The sequence below is a fragment of the Triticum urartu genome, chromosome 1A (assembly GCF_056163025.1).
Source record: "Triticum urartu cultivar PI428250 chromosome 1A, HENAU_Tu73, whole genome shotgun sequence".
In the NCBI taxonomy this organism is placed as follows: domain Eukaryota; kingdom Viridiplantae; phylum Streptophyta; class Magnoliopsida; order Poales; family Poaceae; genus Triticum; species Triticum urartu.
Genome location: NC_141873.1, coordinates 289,643,716 through 289,662,719, shown reverse-complemented (window position 1 = coordinate 289,662,719; position 19,004 = coordinate 289,643,716).

The following is a 19,004-nucleotide window of genomic DNA, read 5'->3' as shown; positions in this document are numbered from 1 at the left end:
GTCCAGGAAGAGAAACCGATTGGAGCCCAGGAGGGACCTGAGCCATATCACCAGTTACAGGTGCAAGGAGTCAGGGCACTACCTTAGCAGTTGCCCAAAAAGGAAACCTCGAGACTTGTCAGAAGTAATATGTTTTCATTGTAATAGAGCAGGGCACTTTGCCAGAGGGTGCCCCAAGGAGAAGGAGACTTTTGCTAGATAGTTGAGTTTGCAAACAAAATGGAGTGGTAGAAGTGAGAACATTTTTCTTTTATATTGAGGTGTTGAGTCGAGACATGTAATGGAGAAGCGAGAGATTGTAATCATTTGAGAATGAATAAAGTAGCATCGTTGGTACTGATATGGATTTTATGAGTTGTTACCCTATGAAGAAGAATTTTGACCATTTTTGAGGATATGAGAAATATAGTCTATGGAAAATTTGTGCATTTTAAGGGTGGTAGTACCCTGTAAGAACCCTTGCCCCCTGGAAAAGATAAGGATACTCCACTAAGTGGATTTCAGATAAAATGAATACGAGTTTTGTCTCGATATGTGTGATGCCCCAAGAGTATGTGGGATGAAGTTGGAGACCATCAGTTGTTTGGTCCAAATGTGATCAAGGAGTCAGAAGAGAATGTTAGGTTGATTCGAGATAGACTGAAGGTAGCTCAGTCCAGGCAGAAGAGTTATGCAGACTCAAAAACTCAAGGAGGTAGTCTATGAAATTGGAGACAGAGCATGTCTTCGTGTGTCCCCTCTGCGAGGAGTTAAACGATTTGGAGTTAAGGGAAAGTTAGCCCCGAGATTTGTAGGACCATACCGAGTTTTGGAGCGTATGGGAGAAGTGGCCAACAAGTTGGAGTCACCTGAAAGACTGTCACGAATTCATGATGTGTTTCACATTTCCCAGTTGAAGAGTGCCATGCAGAGATGGCCAATATTCCCCTATAAGGACGCTTGACCCTAGAAAGGATAATGATGTTCCATGAAGTGGAATATGGACTTCATAAGTATAAGTTTTTATCTCGGTATGAGGGATATCCCACGAGGATGAAGAGATGAATTACCATTGGATATAAAGGAGGTATGATGTTAGAAATATGGATCAATGGAAATTCCATGATGAGTCTGAGTAATCGTGCATGTCCTAGTTCGTGCCAATAGAAGGAAGGAAGACAATACAATTAGATGGATTTTAAGTATGCTAGGAAGCTGGAAGTTGGGTGTTGGAATAACGATCAGTTGCCCCGAGGATGAGTTCAAGGTTTACAAGTGAGGAGATGGGCCATAACCCACAGGCCCTAGGACCTGCCAAGAAGCAAGCACACTCTTGCTGAAGGAAAAACCCTGGAAGAAGTTATGATTTTATCGATAGACGATCTTATAGGAGTTACGCAAAACCCGAGGGTGGTGAAGGAGCGATAGATGTTGGTTTGGCTTGCAGAATTAATGGATTTACCCGAACTTGGTTCGTCGACAAGAGAAATTCTGCAATGCTTGTGAGGATGACTGACTGTTAGAATGCGAGATTCGCTAAACTGGAGCTACTACAAGATAATTAGAATGTCATTTTAGGATCAATGTTTCAAACATTATAGTTGATTATAAGGTCAAGTATTGGGCCTCTACTAGATATAGTATCACCTCCTGTAATCTTTGGATCATGTTCTTTGTAATGCAACATAGTCGATTTAATATATGAGATCTGTAATCTTCAGATCATGTTCTTTGTAGTGTAACATAGTCGATTTAATATATGAGATATTTCAGTTTGTTATATTGTAGCTCCTATGCACTATCGGCATTGATAATTATGGGCATTGACCTAATAATTATGGATGACAATATATAAAATTAATTAATTGTTCATGCTATCTAGTGAAGCTTAAAGTCGTTTCCATGCTTCATTATGTCCATTTAAAAATCCTTTTGTGTAGGGTCGCCACCAACACATATGTAGTGTTGTTGGGCCTTAGATTTATATGTTGCTACCTAACAATGCTTCTACACGCCGTTTACCAACGTATGCATATATGTTGTTGTAGATCCTTCCAATGCCACCAACGACAACGCATATTAATCCGTTGGTGTAGAGCTTACCAACACATATATAGACATAAGACAACGCATTGATGCGTTGCTGTAGGGGGGTTCTTGTTGTAGTGGGGGGAGGGAGAAGGAAAGCGGGTGCCGCCCCCCTCTCCTAGTCCAATTCAGACCAGAGGGGGAGGGGCGCGCGGCCTGCCCTAGTCCAGCCCTCGCTCTTTCCACTAAGGCCCATAAGGCCCACTATTTCTCCCGGGGGGTTCCGGTAACCCTCCGGGACTCCGGTTTTCTCTGAAACCACCCGGAACACTTTCGGTTTCCGAATATAGTCGTCCAATATATCGATCTTTACATCTCGACCATTTCGAGACTCCTCATCATGTCCGTGATCATATACGGGACTCCAAACTACCTTCGGTACATCAAAACACAAAAACTCATAATATCGATCATCACCAAACTTTAAGCATGCGGACCCTACGGGTTCGAGAACTATGTAGACATGACCGAGACACATCTCCGGTAAATAACCAATAGCAGAACATGGATGGATGAACATATTCTACGAAGATCTTTATCGGTCAAACCGCATAACAACATACGTTGTTCCCTTTGTCATCGGTATGTTACTTGCCCGAGATTCGATCGTCGGAATCTCAATGCCTAGTTCAATCTCGTTACCGACAAGTCTCTTTACTCGTTCCGTAATACATCATCCTGCAACTAACTCATTAGTAACAATGCTTGCAAGGCTTATAGTGATGTGCATTACCGAGTGGGCCCAGAGATACCTCTCTGACAATCGGAGTGACAAATCCTAATCTTGATTTATGCCAACTCAACAAGTACCATCGGAGACACCTGTAGAGCACCTTTATAATCACCCAGTTACGTTGTGACGTTTGGTAGCACACAAAGTGTTCCTCCGATAATCGGGAGTTGCATAATCTCATAGTCATAGGAACATGTATAAGTCATGAAGAAAGCAATAGCAGAAAACTAAACGATCAAGTGCTAAGCTAACGGAATGGGTCAAGTCAATCACATCATTATCCTAATGATGTGATCCCATTAATCAAATGACAACTCATGTCTATGGTTAGGAAACATAACCATCTTTGATTAACGAGCTAGTCAAGTAGAGGCATACTAGTGACACTTTGTTTGTCTATGTATTCACACATGTACTAAGTTTCCGGTTAAGACAATTCTAGCATGAATAATAAACATTTATCATGATATGAGGAAATAAATAATAACTTTATTGTTGCCTCTAGGGCATATTTACTTCACACATAAGCCTCCTTATATCTTCCTCTAAACAGCCACCATACCTACCTATTATGGCATTTCCATAGCCATTCTGATTAATATGGCAATGCAACTTCCACCGTTCCATTTTATAATGACACATATCATCATTGTCATATTGCTTTGTATGATCATATAGTTGACATAGTATTTGTGGCTCCGCCACCGTTCATCTTTTTACATGTCACGCTAGATCATTTCACATCCCGGTAGACCGCTAGAGGTATTCATATAGAGTCATATTTTTGGTTCTGGTATCGACTTGTAATTTTATTTTGAGTTGTAAGTAAATAAAAGTGTGATGATCATATTCATTATTAGAGCGTTGTCCCATGTGAGGAATAAAAAAAGAGAGGCCAAATGAGCCCAAGAAGAAAGATGCCAAAGCGCCCAACAAAAAAAGAGAAAAGAAAAAATGAGAGAAGAAGAGAGAAGGGACAATGTTAATATCCTTTTCCACACTTGTGCTTGAAGGTAGCACCATGTTCTTCATGATAGAGAGTCTCCTATTTTGTCACTTTCATATCTTACTACAGGTAATTTTTCATTATAGAACTTGGCTTGTATATTCCAATGATGGGCTTCCTCAAATGCCCGAGGTCTTCATGAGCAAGCAAGTTGGATGCATGCCCACTTAGTTTTCTTTTGAGCTTTCAAACACTTATAGCTCTAGTTCATCCATTGCATGGCAATCGCTACTCCTTACATTGATATCAATTGATGGGCTTCTCCATAGCCCATTGATTAGCCTCGTCAATGTGAGACTTTCTTTTGTCTTCTCCACACAACCTCGAACATCATATTCTATTCGGCCCATAGTGTTATGTCCATGGATCACGCTCATGTATTGTGTGAGAGTTGAAAAAGCGGAAGCGCGTTAAAAAGTATGAACCAATTGCTTGGCTGACACCGGGGTTGTGCATGATAAATACTTTGTGTTGAGAAGATAGAGCATGACAAGACTATATGATTTTGTAGGGATAACTTTCTTTAGCCATGATATTTTGAAAAGACATGATTGATTTTTAGTATGCTTGAAGTATTAATGTTTTTATGTCAATATTATACCTTTGTTTTGAATCTTATGGATCTGAATATCCATGCCACATAAGGAAAGATTAAATGATAAACATGTTAGGTAGCATTCCACATCAAAAAAATTGTTTTTATCATTTACCTACTCGAGGACGAGCAGGAATTAAGATTAGGGATGCTTGATACATCTCCAACGTGTCTATAATTTTTCATTGTTCCATGCTATTATATTATCAATCATGGTTGTTTTATATGCATTATTATGCTACTTTATATCATTTTTGGACTAACTTATTAACCTAGCGCCCAGTGCCAATTGCTATTGTTTCCTTATTTTTGTATTTACAGAAAACCAATACCAAACGGAGTCCAAATGGAAGGAAACTTTTTTCACGATTTTTCTTGGGCCACAAGACACCCTGGAAGCTTCGGGAGGAGGCCAGAAGGGCCACGAGACGGCCACAAGCTCAGGGGGCGTGCCCCAGGAGGGCGCCCCCAAGCTTGTGGGCCCCTCATGGCTCCCCTAACCCTAATTCTACTTCTATAAATACCCAAATATTCCCCATAGACCAGAGGGCACACAAAAAATACCTTTTCACTGCCGCAAGTTTCTGTCTTCGTGAGATCCCATCTAGAAACCTTTTTTGGTACTCTCTCGGAGGGGGATTCGATCACGGAGGGCTTCTACATCAACCTGGCTGCCCTTCCGATGATTTGTGAGTAGTTGACCACAGACCTACGGGTCCAAAGCTAGTAGCTAGATGGCTTCTTCTCTCTCTTTGATCTTCAATACAATGTTCTCCTCGATGTTCTTGGAGATCTATTCGATGTACTCTTCTTTTGCGGCATGTTTGTTGAGATTCAATGAATTGTGGTTTTATGATTAGATTATCTATGAATATTATTTGAGTCTTCTCTGAACTCTCTTATGCATGATTTATATAGCTTTGTATTTCTCTCCGATCTATTGAGTTGGTTTGGCCAACTAGATTGATTTTTCTTGCAATAGGAGAGGTGCTTTGTAATGGGTTCAATCTTGCGGTGCTCAATCCCAGTGACAGAAGGGGACATAACACGTATTTTTATAGTTTCCATTAAGGATAAAAATATGGGGTTTGTTCATATTGATTGGATCTATCCCTCTACATCATGTCATCTTTATTAAGGCATTACTCCGTTCTTATTAACTTAATACACTAGATGCATGTTGGATAGCGGTCGATGTGTGGAGTAATAGTAGTAGATGTAGGTAGGAGTTGCTCTACTTGTCTCGGACGTGGTGCCTATATACATGATCATTTCCTTGGATATCACCATAACTATGAGCTTTTCTATCAATTGCTCAACAGTAATTTGTTTACCCACTGTATGCTTTCTTTAAGAGAGAAGCCTCTAGTGAAAACTGTGGCCCCCGGGTCTGTCTTTTATCATATTATTTTTAGATCTACAAAATCAAAAACACAAAAATACCTTGCTGCAATTTATTTATTTTTATTTTATTTTGCACTTTTATTTATCTTTTATTTCTATCACTATCAGATCTCATCCTTCCAAGTAACCGTGAAGGTATTGACAACCCCTTTATCGCATTAGGTGCAAGTATTTGTTTGTTTGTGTAGGTGCAATTACTAGAGACTTGTGTGTTCCTCCTACTGGATTGATAGCTTGGTTCTTAACTGCATTTATCTCTACTTTGCTGCATCAACCTTTCCTCTTCAAGGGAAATACCAACGCAAGCTCAAGAAGTAGCACTTATTCAATCCATAGGTAGGTATGGTGGACTATCATCACATGAAAATGGGTTCAAGGTTTTTGGATGCACAAGTAGTATCTCTACTTGTGCAGATTTTTGGCTACCAAAGATATTGGGCGGGAACCACATGTTGGAGGATTTATGACAATATAACTTCTGTGTGAATATAAGCAAACATAATTCATTACAATGTCTTCCTTGTCCAACATCAACAATTTGGCATAGAATACTTAATGGGGGCTCACAATCATAAAAGATATCCAAGATAGTATATTTTCATGTGAATCTTCTCTTCCCTTATTAATTCTTTCATAAATTGCATCATTGACCAATGCTATGTTTTTACCACTTATACTTTTCCTTATGTAATTTCATTACTTTCCATAAGATTAACATATGATATTTTTCATTATTTTCATTGTTGGGATTGAAACATAAAAGTAAAGAAGCAAAAACTCAAACTACTCTTTATTATATAACTCTCAACTCGACTACATAGATAGATAGATCATGAAACTAGCACTCAAAATAGATCATACTAAACTTTGATTCAACTAAATCATGAAATAACTAAGGATCAAACTAAGATAGGTGAAGAAAATAAAAGTGGTGGTGATACGATACCAGGGCACCTCCCCCAAGCTTGGGACAAGCCAATGGGAGTGATACGTCTTGAATGTATCTATAATTTATGAAGTATTCATGCCATGTTTGCAGCAATTTTATATGATTTTGGTATGATTTGATTACTAACCTGGACTGACGCTGTTTTCAGCTGAACTGCCATGGTGTCATTTTTGTGTAGAAATAAAAGTTCTCGGAATGGGTTGAAAATTTACAGTGATTTTTATGGACCAAAAGAGACCCACGAAGCACCGGAGCTAGGCCAGGAAGTGACCGAGGAGGCCACAAGACTACTAGTCGTGCCCTACCCACCAGGGCGCTAGCTCCAGGCTTGTGGGCCCCTCGGGCACCCCCTTAACGTGAGACCAACGCCAAAAATTCTTATGAATACCCAAACCTCCGAAAAGAACCCTAGATCGGAAGTTCTGCCATCGCAAGCCTCTATAGCCACGAAAAACCAATCAGGAGCCCGTTTCGGCACCTTGCCGGAGGGGGAAATCATCACCAGAGGCCATCTCCATCATCCTGGCGGCTACCATGGCGAGGAGGGAATAGTTCACCCTCGGGGCTGAGGGTATGTACAAGTAGCTATGTGTTTGATCTCTCTCTCTCGTGTTCTTCATTTGTCATGATCTTGATGTACCGTGAGCTTTGTTACTATAGTTGGATCTTATGGTGTTCTTCCCCCTCTACCTTCTTGTGATGAATTGAGTCTTGCTCCCTGAGGTTTCGTTATGCTGGATTGAGTATTGGATTTGAGAACACTTGATGTATGTCTTGCAATGGGATATGTGTGGTGACAATGGGATGTTCTATTGATTCACTTGATGTATGTTTTGGCACACAACTCATAGATTCCCGAGGTGACATTGGGGTAATCTATGCATAGGGGTTGATGCACATTTTTGTCCTACGTTCTCCGACAGAAACTTTGGGGTGAGTCTTTGTTGCACGTTGAGGGATTGTTATATGATCCAATTATGTTATCGTTGTTGAGAGAATTTGCACTAGTGAAATATGAACCCTAGGCCTTGTTTTCAAGCATTGCAATACCGTTTTTGCTCACTTTTGTTAGCTACCTTGCTGTTTTTATATTTTCATATTACAACAACCTATATATACTATCCATATTACACTTGTATCACCATCTCTTCGCCGAACTAGTGCACCTATACAATTTGCCATTGTATTGGGTGTGTTGGGGACATAACAGAATCTTTGTTATTTGGTTGCACGGTTGTTTGAGAGAGACCATCTTCATCCTACGCCTCCCACGAATTGATAAACCTTAGGTCATCTACTTGAGGGAAATTTGCCACTATCCTACAAAACTCTGCGCTTGGAGGCCCAACACGAGTCTATAGGAAGAAAGGTTGCATAGTAGACATCAGGGAGTGCCCATACCCATGTGCTCAAGTATGCTTCTGAGGTGATGATGGTGATGATGAAGTGGTGAGCTTGTCCTTCAACCTTAGCAGATACTCCAATTTACGATCGACGCTCCGAAGGGCGATGTTCTGCTCCTCCAACAAAATAACTTCACGATTCAGATAAGTATTCTGAACACAAACCATTTCAAAGTTCCTTAGGGCTTCAATTTCATATGAGGACAGATGTTCATAAAAGGCTTGAAGGATATCTCCCTCCTCTGGAGTTTTCTCCACGGGGATGGCTTGTCCTCATTGGTGCACTTGGCTCTTCACAACTTCTTTGATCTTCTCCTCCCTACCATCATCTTCTTTGGTTCCCTCTCTCCCTAGCTCCATCTTCAGCAACCAAGCATTGTCTTCTATGTTGTTGGAGGAGGGAGAAGACATGATTCCTGGGTTGATAGATTTGACAAATAACATCACGATACAAGAACATGGGATATTTCTGTGATACGGTGGTCAAAACCTCGGGAACTACATATTATGAATTGTTTTCGTGCAGGACAAGATGGAAGAAAAATGGAGACGAGAAAGTCCATGAGGGGTCCACAAGCCTGGGGGCGCCTAGGGGGCTGGGCTGCGCCCCTAGGCCTTGACGTTCCGTCGTGCATTTTTCGGACTGTTATTATTTTCCTATTTTTCAAATATTCCAGAACGAACAGAAAATACTTTTATGGAACTTTTGGAGTTGGTTTATTTACCGTACCACATACCTACCCCATTTTCAGGGTTCTGAAGCGTTCCGGAAGGTTTCCCTTATGTGTTCCTCCGATGTCATGGTTTGAATAATATTAGTTTCAACATTAATGGGCGTACCTGAGATATAATGTTTAATCTTTGCCCTTTAACAACCTTCAGATTAGTGCCTTCGGCATTGTTTATCTTGATAGCTCCGGAACGATAAACTTGCACAACGATATACGGTCTTTCCCATTTAGAGAGAAGCTTTCCTGCAAAGAATCTTAAATGAGGGTTCTATAATAAAACTTGATCTCCTATTTTGAATTTTTGTTTTTGGATTCTTTTATCATGCCATCTTTCAACTTTTTCCTTAAATAACTTGGCATTTTCATAAGCATGTGTCCTCCATTCATTTAGAGAACTAATATCAAATAATCTCTTTTCACCAGCGAGTTTGAAATCATAATTAAGTTCTTTGATTGCCCAATATGCTTTATGTTCTAACTCAAGAGGTAGATAACATGATTTTCCATAGACCATTTTATAAGGGGACATACCCATAGGATTTTTATAAGCAGTTCTGTATGCCCACAATGCGTCATCTAATTTATTAGACCAATTCTTTCTAGATCTATTGTCGGTCTTTTGTACAATTAATTTTATTTATCTATTGCTCAATTCAAGTTGACCACTAGACTGAGGATGATAAGGTGATGCAATTCTATGGTTGAGATCATATTTAGCAAGGAGTTTACAGAATGCACCATGAATAAAATGTGAACCACCATCAATTATTAAATATCTAGGGACTCCAAACCTCGGGAAAATAACTTCTTTAAGCATTTTAATGGAAGTGTTGTGATCTGTACTAGTTTGCATAGTTTCTACCCACTTACTAACATAATCAATAGCAACCAAAATATGTGTATACCCGTTGGAAGAAGGAAAAGGCCCCGTATAATCAAATCCCCAAACATCAAATGGTTCGATAACAAGTGAATAATTCATAGGCATTTCCTGATGTCTACTAATATTATAAATTCTTTGACATTCATCACAGGATCATACAAACTTATGTGCATCCTTGAAGAGAGTAGGCCAATAAAAACCATATTGTAATACCTTATGTGCAATTCTATCTCTAGCATGGTGCCCTCCACATGCCTCGAAATGACACTTCCATAGGATTTGTTCCTATTCATGCTCAGGTATACAACGTCTAATAATACCATCTACTCCTTCTTTATAAAGGCGTGGGTCATCCCAGAAGTAGTGTCTCAAATCAAAGAAGAACTTTTCCTTTTGTTGGTATGTAAAACTAGGTGGTATATATTTAGCAACAATGTAATTAGCATAGTCTGCATACCAAGGAGTATTACGAGAAGCACTTGTAATAGCTAGTTGTTCATCAGGAAAACTATCATCAATAGGTAGTGGGTCATCATGAGTGTTTTCTAACCTAGACAAGTTATCAGCTACGGTATTCTCAGCTCCCTTCCTATCAGTAATATGCAAGCCAAACTCTTGTAGCAAAAGAACCCACCTAATGAGTCTAGGTTTAGCATCTATATTTTCCATAAGGTATTTAATAGCAACATGATCGGTGTGAACAATTACTTTAGAATCAACAATGTAAGATGTGAATTTATCACAAGCAAACACAACTGCTAGAAATTCTTTCTCGGTAGTGGCATAATTTATTTGAGCATTGTCTAGAGTTTTTCTAGCATAATGGATAACATTTAATTTCTTATCAACCCTTTGTCCTAGAACAACACCAATAGCATAATCACTAGCATCACACATATATTCAAAAGGCAAGTTCCAATCAGGTGGATGAATGATTGGTGCAGAAGTTAAGGCTTTCTTAAGTGTTTCAAAGGCTTCTACACAATCATCATAAAAATGAATGGAACATATTTTTGCAAGAGATTAGTAAGAGGCCTAGGAATTTCAGAGAAGTCTTTAATGAACCTCCTATAGAAACCAGCATGACCAAGGAAACTTCTTATACCTTTAATATCTTTAGGATAGGGCATTTTATCAATTGCGTCAACTTTAGCTTCATCTTCTTCAATACCTCGTTCATAAATTTTATGCCCCAAGACAATACCTTCATTAACCATAAAGTGGCACTTCTCCCAATTCAAGATAAGATTAGTTCCTTCACATCTCTGCAAAACTCGATCAAGGTTGCTTAAGCAATCATCAAAAGAAGTTTCGTAAATAGAAAAATCACCCATGGAAACCTCAACAATCTTTTCACAAAAGTTAGAGAATATAGCAGTCATACATCTTTGTAAGGTAGCAGGTGCATTACATAAACCAAAAGGCATACGTCTATAAGAATAAATTCCAAAAGGACAAGTGAAAGTAGTTTTCTCTTGGTCGGATTGTGACACAGGTATTTGAGAGAAACCAGAATATTCATCAAGAAAGCAAAAGTGTGTGTGCTTAGACAATATTTCTAACATTCGATCAATAGAAGGCAAGGGGTAATGATCTTTTGTAGTTGATTTATTTAATTTTCTAAAATCAATTACCATCCTATAACCAGTTACAATTATTTGTGGGATAAGCTCATTTTTATCATTAGGAACAACGGGAATGCCTCCTTTCTTAGGGACACAATGAACATGACTTACCCATCTACTATCGGCCATGGGATAGATTATATCTACTTCAAGAAGCTTTAATATTTTAGTTCTTACCACCTCCTTCATTTTAGGATTTAATCATCGTTGATCATCAACGACTGGTTTAACATTAGGCTCCATATTAATCTTGTGCTGACATAAAGTGGGGCTAATGCCCTTAAGATCATCAAGAGTATATCTAATAGCAACATGGTGCTTCCTCCAAGTTTTTACAAATCTCTTTTCTTCATGCTCTGAAAGGTTAGCACTAATAATAACAGGATATATCTTCTTTTCATCAAGATAAGCATATTTCAATGTATCAGGCAATTGTTTTAGTTCAAACACAGGATCACCTTTAGGTGGAGGAGGACCTCCAAGAGTTTCAACAGGTAAATTATGTTTCGGGATAGGTGGTTGATCAAAGAACATCTTATCTATTTCATTTCTTTCATTCATATCCATATCGTTTTCACGGTCCATTAAATATTGTTCTAAAGGATTAGTTGGAGGTACGGCAATAGAAGCAAGAACAATAATTTCATACTTACTAGGAAATTCTTTATCATGGGCTTGTCTATGAAGCTTAGAAAAATTAAACTCATGAGAAATATCACCAAAGTTAACACTGGCAATTTCTTTAGCGCAATCAATCTTAGCATTAACAGTGTTCAAGAACGGTCTACCAAATATTATGGGACAAAAATCATCTAGTGGAGAACCAAGAACTTGAAAATCAATAGGGTATTTTATTTTTTCACACAAGACTTCAACATCTCTAACAATCCCAAGTGGTGTAATAGTATCTCTATTTGCAAGCTTAATAGTAACGTCAATATCTTCTATTTCAATAGGAGCAATATCATTCATAATTTCTTGATATAAGGTAAACAAAATAGCACTCACACTAGCACCCAAATCACATAAGCAATGATAACAATGATATCCTATCTTAACTGAGACAACAGGCATGCCAACAATAGGTTTATTCTTATCTTTATCACCTGGCTTAGCAATTCTAGCAGCTTCACCACAAAAGTAAATAATATGCCCATCTATATTATCGACCAAGAGATCTTTAACCATAGCAACATTAGGTTCAACTTTAATTTGTTCAGAGGGTCTAGTTGCTCTAATATTACTTTTGTTAACCAAGGTTGAAAACTTAGCATGTTCCTTTATCCTAACAGGGAAAGGTTTTCAAGAAAAGAAGTAGGAACAAGTGAATCAACATTGTAAATGATAGTTTCATATTTAACTATAATGGGCTCCTCAATCTTTTCTTTAATAGGGGGATGATATTTAAAACACTTCTCCTTAGGGCGATCAACATGAGTAGCAAAATATTCACAAAAAGAAGCTACTATCTCAGAGTCAAGTCCATATTTAGTGCTAAACTTATGAAAAGCTTCGATATGCATAAAATACTTAACACGATCGAACTTAAGCATTATACCTGACTCATTACCTTTGTCGAGTTCCCAATATTCAGAGTTGCGTTTAATTCTTTCCAGAAAATCTCATCTGAATTCAATAGTTCTATTCATAAAAGACCTAGTCGAAGAAGAATCGAGCATGGTTTGATCATCATGAGAAATCCGTGCATAAAAATTCTGTAAGATAATTTCTTTAGGGAGCTCATGATTGGGGCATCTATACATCATGTATTTAAGCCTCCCCCAAGCTTGAGTGATTCTTTATCCTTCACAAGTCCAAAAATTATATATATAATTCTGATCACGATGAAGCAGATGCATAGGATAAAACTTTTGATGAAATTCCAATCTCAAATTGTTCCAATCCCAAGCTCTAATACTATCACATAGACTATACCATGTCAATGACTTTCCCTTCAAATATAAAGTAAAAACCTTCTTCTTAACTTCATCTCCAGGTAAACCTGCAATCTTAAATAATTCGCAAACTTCATCCACATAAATTGGGTGCATATCAGGATGTAGTGTTCCATCTCCTGCATAAGGATTAGCTAGCAGTTTCTCTATCATACCCGAAGTAATCTCATAATTAATATTTTCAGTAGGTGCAGTAGGTTGAGGAGCAAATCATTGTGATTCCGGTCGAGGTGAAGATACCCCGAACAAACCCCTCAAAGGATGGTTTTCCATAGTAACAAGTGACAGTAGACTTCAGCACACAATATAAATGTCTCCTCACCAAAGGCGCTTCACTCCCCGGCAATGGTGCCAGAAAAGATTCTTGATGACCCACAAGTATAGGAGATCAATCATAGTCCTTTCTATAAGTAAGACTGTCGAATCCAACAAGGAGCAGAAGGAAATGACAAGCGATTTTCAGAAAGATATTTTCTGCAGGCACTGAAATTGTCGGTAACAGATAGTTTGATCGCAAGGTAATTTGTAACGGGCAACTAATAGTGACGGTAACAAAGGTGCAACAAGGTAACCCAATCCTTTTTATAGCAAAGGAATGGCCAGAAATGTCTCTTATAATAAGCAAAGTGTTCTTGAGGACACACGGGAATTTCATCTATTCACTTCCATCATGTCTGTTTGATTCGCGTTCTGTCGTGGTTTTGTCACGGCAGATGTCCTAGAGAAAGGACTTAGTCGTGGAGCCATCGCGACGGGTTAGCTTGAAGGGGTTAAAGCGGACACAAGGACGCAAGTGAGTTTATACTAGTTCGGCCCCTTCGATGAAGGTAAAAGCCTACGTCTAGTTGTGATGGAATTGATGGATGTTTCGATGACTAGGGAGCAAACAAGCTTCGCCTGTGTCTCGAATTGTTGTCCGTTGTTCTTGAACCGCCGCCGGGTCGTCCCCTTATATACATGGGTGACGCCCGTCGGTTTACAGAGTCCCAACACCGGCTCATAGATGTGTCCGGTTTGGTCTCTACTTATTCCTAACTTACAATACAAGTTACATATTCACGCTGGTTTACGGCTATAGGCTCTCAACTGATTATGGGTCTTGAGCCCTCATCTACCTTCATGGGCTTTAACATACTTAACTGCTAATGAAGTTAACCCGGCCCAGATAGGCCGGTTTACGCCCAGTAGTAATATCCCCAACATTAGGCCCAGATTGATTTGAACAGGTTCATGTCAATCCTTAGCAAAACTTCAGCTTCAACATCTTCTTGTAGTTTGGTGAACCGCCGTGATGTCATCTTCTCTGATTGCTGTAAATCAGCGTGACGTCATCTGTCATCAAGAAACTATCCATGATACCTTCTTGTTTAATAGATCTGCGATAACCGAGGCGATAGCTCTGTTTACAAACTTGTGGCCCCTTGATTTTCGCGCCTGACCCATGTCCCTTGCTTTATAAATAGGACTGAAGGGTCATTTCTTTTTCCCCTTCGCGCCCTTCTGCTTCTTCTTCCTCGCGTCTCCCAGCTTCAGAGCTCCGCCGCCGCCGTCGACCTCTGCACCAGCTTTGGCCGCTGCATCAACCTGAGCGTACAGAGCACCGCGGCGACCTTTCGCTCCTTCCTCAGCTCCGTTAAGTCTTCTATCCTTTCATCATAGATCTGTTCTAGGGTTTCCATGTTCTCTAGCGTTCGTCGCTTGTTTCTTGTTCATATGATAGATCCTTAGACGAGTCTGTGAATCTTCGCTCTGTGTAGCAGTAGTTTTTATCCTCCGTTTTCACTTTCGCATATTAAGACCATAGATCTTATCCGTACCTTTGCTTATTGATTCGGCACTGCTCCTTTTGGGCCTTGAATATTTATCTCCTTTATAAACATGTTCCAGATCCAAAGCTGTAGTATAATCTTGTGAAATCTGTTTTTGCGTACTTACTCATCTGCAGTCTTGACTGTTCAATGCTTAGATCAGGCGGTTTAACTTTGTAGAAATTTTTTACAAACCGGTATATACCATTAGTCCCCTTGTTGAACCGCCAGATGTTGGTTGCTTCATGAAACTCCGGTTCAGATAGTTCTGTCTCCGGTTTAACAGTGCCCATACCAACGTACCTTGATCAAATGCATTTTTGAACCGGGATCTTCTACCTTGTAGATTCCATTATGGCCAAGCAAGTGTATGAGTGCAATTGGGTCCCTTCCCGCGTCACAGAGGATCAACTAGACGATTTAGTCCTGATTGGCGCCTTGGGCAGCAAAGATACCATCCATTGGAGGGCTCCTGGCAAAGAATGCCCCCCAGACCTCGAGAAGGAGAGGTTGTTGTTTTCATAGATCACCTAGCCCGGGGTTTTAAACCGCCCGGTTCTAAATTTTACCGGGATGTTTTAGCTGATTTCCAACTCCATCCGCAAGACACTGGCCCCAACTCTGTTACAAATATGTGCCACTTCCAAGTGCTCTGTGAGGTGTTCTTTCAAGAGGAGCCCACAGTGGAATTATTCAGAGATCTTTTCCATCTAAACCGCCATACTGAGTTTACTGATGGCTCCAATACGGAGTTGGGTGGCATGGCGATTCAAAAAAGGAAAGAGGTCACATACCCTCATGCCAAGCTGCACAGTCACCCCAAGGAGTGGAATCAGACATGGTTCTACTGCAAAGACACCTCCCCTACTGGTGAGAATCCCTTGCCTAGCTTTCGTCCGGAGCGGCTCAGCAATACACACCCTTTTCCTCAAAGATTGACTGCCCAGGAGAGAAGCAATTTGCTCCCCAGTTGTCAAAGCTCAGAGCCTTTATGGCCAATGGTTTGACAGGGGTTGATCTCGCTCGCTGTTGGATATCATGGAGCATACTGCCCCTTAGTCAGCGCTCCGGTTTGATGTGCGAGTATACTGATAGTGTTGATGACCCACTGCGACACTCAAAACTCCAGCTCTCCGTTGAAGAAATCACAGAGGCTGTGCGTAAAATACAGAATGAACCGCAACACGTCTGCGCTAGAACCGGCCTGCTTCCCTTCTGTGCTACCAACAAACCGCCAGCTGTAAGACTTTGATTTTTCTCTTTGCTGAATCTGTTATTGATATGTCTGGTCATTGTTTTTAATATCAGTGTCTGCATAATCAGGGCGATGATCCGTTTTGGAGCAAAAAGCTGCCGCAGGAAAAACCAGAGAAAACAGATAAACCGGAAAGAGCAACCCGGCAAAAGACTAAGGCTGTGAAGAAGACTGCCCACCGGAAAAGAACCACTGCATCTTCTAATCCGGCCCTTGATGATGAGGTGGATAATCCGGACTTTGAGGTAGAGCTTGACTCACTTGGTTTATTTTTCATGCGTCTTATTGATGATGATATTTGTCAGGATGATGCCGAAGCCAGCCACGCGGATGTTGCAGAGGTAATTATTCTCTCTTCCGATTCAGAAACTTTGCCTTCACAAAAAATCCGTCAGGAAAACCGGAAAGTTAAATTTTCTCATCCTCTTGCTTATTTGGATCCTAAACTTCTTATGAAGACTCAACAACACGAAGCTCGCCGCACTAGACGGCACAGCGGCCAGGTAGTTACCTCTGCCGGTTTACCGAACAGTCCGGTTCGGAAACGTCATTCCGAGGTCTCTAATTCGCTTGTCAGTGCTTGTCCTAAAGCGGGCTGCTTTCGTCAACCTCTTAATCCGTCTGACTCCGATTACCAGGTTATTTCCCACTCATCTTCTGGCGAGTCATCGGCTACTCAGCTCCCGCCGCTCAAAACGGTGCTTGGGTAAGCTATATTTATTGTGATGTTTGCAGTACATTGCCTTAGAACACATGTTGTATTTAATTTGATTATTCTTCTCAGGGCCAAACCTAGGCCAAGCAAGAAGGCCCGCCTGGACAAAGCGGCCGAAGAAGATGTCATTCTTGAAGCGGCTATCTCTAAGGATATTCCCAACAATCCACCGCAGCCAGATGATGATCTTATTGCTGAAGAGAGACCTACTGATACCTCAGGTCCTATCCATCAGCCCACAGGTTCCATCCGGATTGAAAGCTCCACCGGTCCAGCAAAACCTACTGACAAGCCAACAGCTCCATTGCAAACCGGCGGTACCAAGGATGATGAGGTTGTCATTACTGGCACTGGCCATACTGAGCCAAGCAATCCTGTCGCTTTATCCAAACATTCTGCCAAGGGAGAATTTGCTGCTTTTGGCAAAGGCACATGGAACATTGATCTGATGGCTTACGTTGCTCTGAACGCCCAAGATATCCATTCCGGCTATCTGAACCGGCTGTATACCAGCCGTGACTACGAAGCCGGTCTGGTTAATATGATGAAAGATAAATATGAGGTAACTTCCATATGCTCCTTCCTGCTTGTATGCTTTGATTCTTGCTGACTCTCCTAGCCCCCAAGGGCCGGTTTGAACTATCCTTTCAAACCGGGACTTAATAATATAAATCTCGATACTTTGAAATTTGCTGATGTAGCCCCCAAGGGTCGGATCAACTTAGCGTAGTTAAACCGGTACTTTAAGTAATTGAAACTGCCGCATCAGAATACATATGATCAAATAGCCATTAGCCCCCAAGTGCCAAGTTGAATGCTTGTATTGATCTTGGGACTTTGTAAACAATTTTGAAAGATAAGGATCGAATATGCATTAGCCCCCAAGTGCTAAGCGCATAACTTGTTATGTGGTTGGTACTTGAATCCTTCTACCGATTTGTTGAAACATATATCTGTATACCTGCAGGCGGAGCTGAAGGCGAAAGAAAACCAAGTCATCGATCTTCAAGAAAACCTGAAAACCCAACAGGCTGAAACCTCCAAAGCAAAAGAGGAATTGGCCAGTGCTTTAAGCGCCATGGAACAACTTAAGGAGAACTTCAAGAAGAAACGGGCAGATTGGGCCACTGAAAAGTCCGCTTTGATCAAACGAGCAGAGGATGCCGAGGCTGCACTAAAACCAGTGACGGATGAACTGACCAGCATAAAGCGGCACGTTCATACCATGACCACTGCTATCTTTGGTAAGCCAGCTTGCCTTCTGAATTGGCTCTGCCTTCTTACAGAGTCGCTGGTTTATTAACCCTTTATGGTCTTTCAGGGACACGCATTGGTCATTTGGGGTCAGATGTGCGGAACAAATTGAAAGCCGCCTATACATTGGTTGAACAATTGTATACTGGTGCCCAGCTGATCATCTGTACCGCGTCTCATAACAAACCGGCACCCAGTTTGATTCAAGATACTCTGATGAAACTGTCAGTGCTTCCTGCCCGGGTTGAAGAGCTGAAGAAATCTGCTGCTCGAACCGGTGCAATCAATGCTTTAATCCGGGCAAAAGCCTAGGTGCCAGATTTTGATCCTATTGAAGCGGCTCAGGGTTATCCCAGCTTGAAGGAAGACGGGTCAGAATTTGGTGAAGCGGATTTGCAAGCCATAAACCGAGAGGTACGTCCGCTAGCTTGTCAACTGGCTGAGGAAGCAGATTTGTCTCATTATCAAGCCCAATATGACAGCCAGAACAAGCGAATAGCTGCACCAATCCATGAATCGAAAAATATGATCCCTCCAATTCGTAAGCATACTTACGCTCCCGATATTGACCCGTCTTCGCTAATCCATGACGAAGCTGTTTTTCAAGCATTAATGGGAATC